Genomic DNA, 6,879 nt, shown 5'->3' on the forward strand with positions numbered 1-6,879 from the left:
ACTACTAGTTTCATCCGTTAGGCTACTCCTATTACGAGACTTAATAAAGTTCATCACTGAGAACAAAGATTCACATGTAGATGAAAACATGGAGAGCAATGCTGTTGCAAAGTTTTTTAAACAGGAAAAATTTTCTGGAATGGCATTCCAAGTCATCAATAGTTCGTTTTCTGCACTTCTCTCTGGTACTCCCATCTGTAATCGCTTATTTTCAATGTTTTCCAAGTCAACTCTAAGGTCGATGAATTTCTGCTTCCAAATTGAGCTACTCTGAAATTCAATCAACTGCATTTCAAAGTCAGCCATGTCAATCCATGAAAACATTTGTAAGTTTAGTTCCTCCAATTTCATACTGTCTGGAAACCTCATGGGTGATGCTAAATGGCCAATCAGGAGCGCTGTCTGACGTCATCTAGTTATAGTGAGGCGGTTGTCTTGTCAACGAAAACTAGTTGCGGAGGCTGAAACCAAAACACTGATCGGGTCTGAGAAGAAATCGTTTAAGGTAATTTGTAATGTAAAATTATTTATTTATCTGAGATGCACCTCTACACTGTATTTATCTGAGAAATAAAAAAAGCCGCTATTGAGAAAAGGTCGTTAAATGGAGGATTACAGGAGATGGTTTCGCGTGCCAGAAAAAATTAGTGGTGTGCCATGTTTGGCACGCGTGCCAGCTGTTGCCCACCCCTGCCCTAGTCCAACTACGGGTGGGTGGGTGGAGGGTTGTATAGATAACTGCGTACAACTTCTGTATCAAAATATTAGCGTTTACAAACACTAATATTTAAGTGAGCTTCCCGACATTTTTATCCTATCATTTAATGTTAATTATCATTAAAAACACAGGCAATTTTTATCACACACATAAACACGCAACCTGTTTCTAGTCGTTCACATTTTCCCTAAAACAAACCGTTTTTTCTGAAGTTTGTTTGTTTGTGACAAAATCAAACGATTTCACTTAAGCGTATAGTACGCTGTAACATGATTTGTTTTATAGTTAATACAGAGTATTCCTTCGTGTATTTTACCACAAGTTTGTGATTTATTGGAGCAGGAGCTCCAATGTTCTTCGTATCCAGAACTCCAAGAATTCTTAATCCTCTCCCTGACCAGAAGAAACAGTGAAAGAAGTAATATAACAAATCATCGCTGGTTTGTTAGTAAATCTGACCAGTCCACTGTTGATATTCTACGCTAATTTGCTTAACTTCTGAATACTAAAGCGTTCCAAAACACCTTAGTTTTTGTTCTCTAATTGCTTAGTGTATTTACATAATGTTTCTTCAAGACTAACCTTCTCTCGGCTTTAATTGCTCTACATATTTAAGTAGTATTCTTTTAACATTAACTTCTCGATTACATAATATAGCCGTGGCACAGCGGTATGTCTGCGGACTTACAACGCTAGAAACCATGTTTCGATACCCGTGATGTGCAACGTACAGATAGCCCATTGTGTAGCTTTATACTTAATTCCAAACAACAAACAAGCTTAACATAGCGTTATTTTGACACTGATAATTAGAATGTTTGTGTAGTGTTCCTTTAACGCTAGCCTTTCGAATGTTTATATGGTGTTAAAGAAACACTAACTTTTTGAATGTTCATGTACTGTTCCATTAACGCTAAACTCTTGACTATAACTGCTTGGAATGTGTTTACATAGTGTTGATTGAACTCTAGCCTATGATGCGATACACGGTAATTATTCGTGTCATTTTTGTTGTTGTATCATTCCTGATTAATACAACTCGTAGAGAAAGAAAAATAATTTGATTTTCCACTGATTTATTTACTGAATTCCCTCATATATGGAATATATCCAAATTAGGTGTACAATATGCGAAATCATTAGAACACACAGACTCTTCGACGCACTTTCCAATAAAGAAACTTTAAAAAATAACTTGAATCCTCATTTTTCTTTTTTTCAGTAATGTTAACATCTGTCAGTAGTCACTATATCGTTTCACTGTTGGCCCAACAATAACAACACTGTATCGTGTCACTGTTGGCTCAACAATAACAACACTGTATCGTGTCATTGTTAGCTCAACAATAACAACACTGTATCGTGTCATTGTTAGCTCAACAATAACAACACTGTATTGTGTCATTGTTAGCTCAACAATAACGACACTGTATCGTGTCACTGTTAGCTCAACAATAACAACACTGTATTGTGTCATTGTTAGCTCAACAATAACAACACTGTATCGTGTCATTGTTAGCTCAACAATAACAACACTGTATCGTGTCATTGTTAGCTCAACAATAACAACACTGTATTGTGTCATTGTTAGCTCAACAATAACAACACTGTATCGTGTCATTGTTAGCTCAACAATAACAACACTGTATTGTGTCATTGTTAGCTCAACAATAACAACACTGTATCGTGTCACTATATTTTTGGCTGAACAATAACAACGGACAGATGATTCTTTCGAACACCCTTTACGGTATGATATTCTAGTTGATTTCACTGGCTCTAATGAGGATATACATATATATATATATATATAGTAATAGACATGTTCATCTACATTTATTGTTTGCGCAGACATCAGTTATTTTTTTCCCTGAACTTCGATACTCATGACTATTATAACAGTTTGATTTTAGACCAATCAGGTTTCCTTTTCGTATCATTTTCTATGTTGTATATAAATATCATATCATTAATAGTCTCAGACTTAAGAAACGTTGTCTAGCTAGCACTCGTCAGAAATGTTGTGTAGTTTTAATAAAATATTTTCTTTATGGGTTATCCGTCTCCGTTCGATTTTCTTCATTTTTCATGCAGCTCGGCGTTTTATTTTGAATATTCCAGTCGTGACTGGATTATTTTCCCTGGAGTCTGGTTGTCAGATTATTGGGTTATCCAAGGTCAGAGAAAGTATAGAAAATTTTTAAAAGTAGTTTGTACGTCTCACATTATATTATACTTTAAAATATTATGGACTAAAATATCAAAAAAGAAGTTTTTATTTACCGTGTCTTAGTTTCTTTGGATTAGTAAGACACTTCGTCATTCTATAAAGTGAGGCAGAAATATAAAGATTTCATTAGGTATGTTTCATACCCAAGGTGGGCAGAGCACAGATAGCTCATTGTGTAGCTTTGTGCTTAACTTCAAAAACAACAAGGTATGTTTCACAGGCAGCTTTTGCTTCCAGCTTGAATTTTAAAAGGAAAAAAGAGGGATCAAACTTTCAAGAACAACAAAGTAGTTTACTGTTCAAGAACAATGTTTCACAGATTAGAATGTCGAAATGAGTGTTGTGTTGCTATGAAGGTTGTTCGAAAAGTTTGGTTTCTTTTGAATTTCCTGAAAAGCTACTCGAAGACCATCTGCGCTAGCTATCTCTAATTAATTAATGATAAGTTACAGGGAAGGCAGCTAGTCAACATCACCTACCGCCAACTCTTGAACTACTCTTTGTCCGACAAATAGTGGGATTGACTATAACTTTATAACGCTCCCACGGCTGAAAGGACGAGTATGTTCGACGACGGTGATTCGAACTCGCGACCCTAACCACCAGGCAATCAGACCATTGTTCGAAAAGAAAATGTATGATGTTTTTCCAGACATTTTAAGATTACAATCAAAATCATACAAAATTGTTGCTGGGGGGTCTAGTCCCCCACTGGTCGTTACTTCCAAATATTATTTCAATTAAGTCCATTACCATAATGACAATGATGTCGTGTTACTTATTACAATAACATAATGGGAATGTCATGTTTCTTATTACAATACCGTAACGAGGATATCGTGTTACATATTACAATACCGTAATGAGGATGTCATGTTTCTTATTACAATACCGTAATGATAATGTCGTGTTACCTATTACAATACTGTAATGAAGATATCATGTTACTTATTACAATACCGTAATGATAATGTCATGTTACCTATTACAATACTGTAATGAAGATATCATGTTACTTATTACAATACCGTAATGATAATGTCGTGTTACCTATTACAATACTGTAATGAAGATATCATGTCACTTATTACAATACCGTAACGAGGATATCGTGTTACCTATTGCAGTACCGTAATGATAATGTCGTGTTACCTATTACAATACCGTAATGAAGACATCATGTTACTTGTTACAATACTATGATTAGGATGGAGGGTTTAACATATATACATAACTTTCGATGAGAATATTATAGTTTTTGTTAATTTAATTTATTCATAATTAGATAAAGTCATCACAAAACTTTTTCTAGAAGTTGATCGTCAAATGAAAACAATAGATGTTTTTGAGCGCAATTGCAAAGCTGTTTGAGCGTCTATATGTAACAAAAAATAGTGTAAAGAGCCAAGAGTAATGTGAGAGAACTTTGATTAATATACCCATGTGTGGTTTGACGTTAATACTTTCGGTTGCCTGTCCCAGAATTTCTCCCACTACCGCAAGGAGAAAGATGGGGATTAATAGTTTCATATTCCGTTGTCTGTCCCAGAATTTCTCTCACTACCGCATGGTGAAAGATCGGGATTTATAGTTTCATATTCCGTTGTCTGTCCCAGAATTTTTCCCACCACCGCAAGGGGAAAGATGGGGATTTAGTAGTTTCATATTCCGTTGTCTGTCCCAGAATTTCTTCCACTACCTCAAGGTGACAGATGGGGAATAGTAGTTTCATATTCCGTTGTCTGTCCCAGAATTTCTTCTACTACCTCAAGGTGACAGATGGAGATTAGTAGTTTCATATTCTGTTGTCTGTTCCAGAATTTCTCCCACTACTAAATGGTGGGAGAGGGAAATTAATAACTTCGTATTTAGTTTTCTCTCTCAGAATTTGTTTGAATAAATTGCATGTAATAGTTTATCGCAGTTTCATTTCCAAAAGATAAGATCAAAGTTACAGTTTGATTTATATATGAATTTTCTTTATAACCAATTGTGTGGGTTAGCGTTGGAAGGGACTATTCTAACGTCACTTTCATGATGAATAACTAACGTATACATTATTTTCAAGTTTCCGATTTCTTGTTCAAAGGATAACGTTATCACACAATTTTCCACTTTTCCAGAGAACAAAGAAAAAAAAACGATACTTTAATTTTGTTTGATTGGAAGTCAAGAGATAACATCGCCAGCTGGCACGCGTGAAAAGAAACCAAGATAAAGAAATGAGAAACAAATAGCTAAAGATGAGCTTCCTCAGACGTCCGTGTTTTCTTTTGTTCTATACACGTGTAGAGGCAGGTTGACCACACCTTCACCTCGCCTTCCCGACTCTATTTGTCACTTTCAAAGGTACCGTAATCACGCGATGTCTAGTCGATCAGGAGCGTTCGGCGGAAATCGGACAGAGAATTGGTAATTAAGTTATATGAAATCACTGACCCGGAGAGGTGTTGTCAGAAGAAATGTCATTAATGAAAATCAAAGCTTTCTTTGATATATTGTTTGTAATTTTAGAGTTTCAAAAGATAAAATATAACACAAAATAAGAAGTTAAATTATTGTTTATTTGTTTAAGTCCATAAATGCACAACTGGCTATCTACGATGTGCCCATAACAGGGATCGAAACCCGCATTTTAATATTATAGGCTCTCAGGCGAACCTCTGAGCCAACTTACATTCTAAGCAAAGTGTACTTCATTTTTTGGGTCATGGACAAGTTAACTCAAATTAAACCAAAATTTTAAAAATATGTAAATTTTTCTTTAATCTGTATTTGAATGTTTTTTTTTTTTAGACCCAGAGTTACCCAGTGTACGTCCGTAAACTTACCGCTGACCCATCGGAACACATTACTTCTAATTAATGTACACCGTATTGCGTACTCGTCTTTAGTAACATAGAGAAATACGCCAGGAAATGGTAGACTACAATAATTGAACTGTATCTATGTGGCTCGGCTTCTTATAACGCTAAAATTCGGGGCTCGATTCCCGAGATGAGAATAGCGCAGATAGTCCATTATGTTTGTAGTTTTGCGCTTAGAGGCGGAAAAAAAAGAAAATCAGTAAAAACAAATATCGGCTTAACAAAGTGTACGGGCTCGTTTGTGAAATGTACTGGTTTGTATGTTAATTCTGTTGTTTTAAATTTAGAGATGAAAGTAAAGGAAAAAAACTGATCTCCGGGTTTCTATTCTTTAAAGAGAAATATATCTCTTTTGATCGTCCTCACTATAAAGTAACATACAACAGACAGTAACATTATATTTATATAGAAGTAATTACAAGAACATACAACAAACAGTACTATTATACTTATATAGAGGTAGTTACATGGACAGACAACAGACACTACTATTATATTTATATAGAAAAATTTATATGAACATACAACAGAAAGGACTATAATATTTATATAGAAGTAATTACAAGAACATACAACAAACAGTACTATTATACTTATATAGAGGTAGTTACATGGACAGACAACAGACACTACTATTATATTTATATAGAAGAATTTATATGAACATACAACAGAAAGGACTATAATATTTATATAGAAATAGTCATATGGGCAGACAACAGATAGGACTATTATATTGATAAAGTAAAATCAAATCTCCTCTTCCTCCTTCTGCGTAAAGACAAATTACCCTCATTTGTCTTCTTCCGTACACAGTAGATACAATTCTTTAGGCTTAGTTTTTCGTAAAAAAAAAAAGATAAATTAAACTCTCGTATGATCTTTCTTAAAGTTTGAAGATTCTGGTTCTCTCAAACCAAACAACATGGCTTTGTAAATAAGTTTTCTGGGAGAAAAAAAAATGATGACTAGCAAATCCAAATTATCGTAGCTTTTAGAAATATCAAGTTTATTAAAACACTTCATTCGTGTATTGTTCGTAATCAATTTTATGTTTTTTTATC

Source organism: Limulus polyphemus, unplaced genomic scaffold (assembly GCF_000517525.1).
Source record: "Limulus polyphemus unplaced genomic scaffold, Limulus_polyphemus-2.1.2 Scaffold1414, whole genome shotgun sequence".
Taxonomy (NCBI): Eukaryota; Metazoa; Arthropoda; class Merostomata; order Xiphosura; family Limulidae; genus Limulus; species Limulus polyphemus.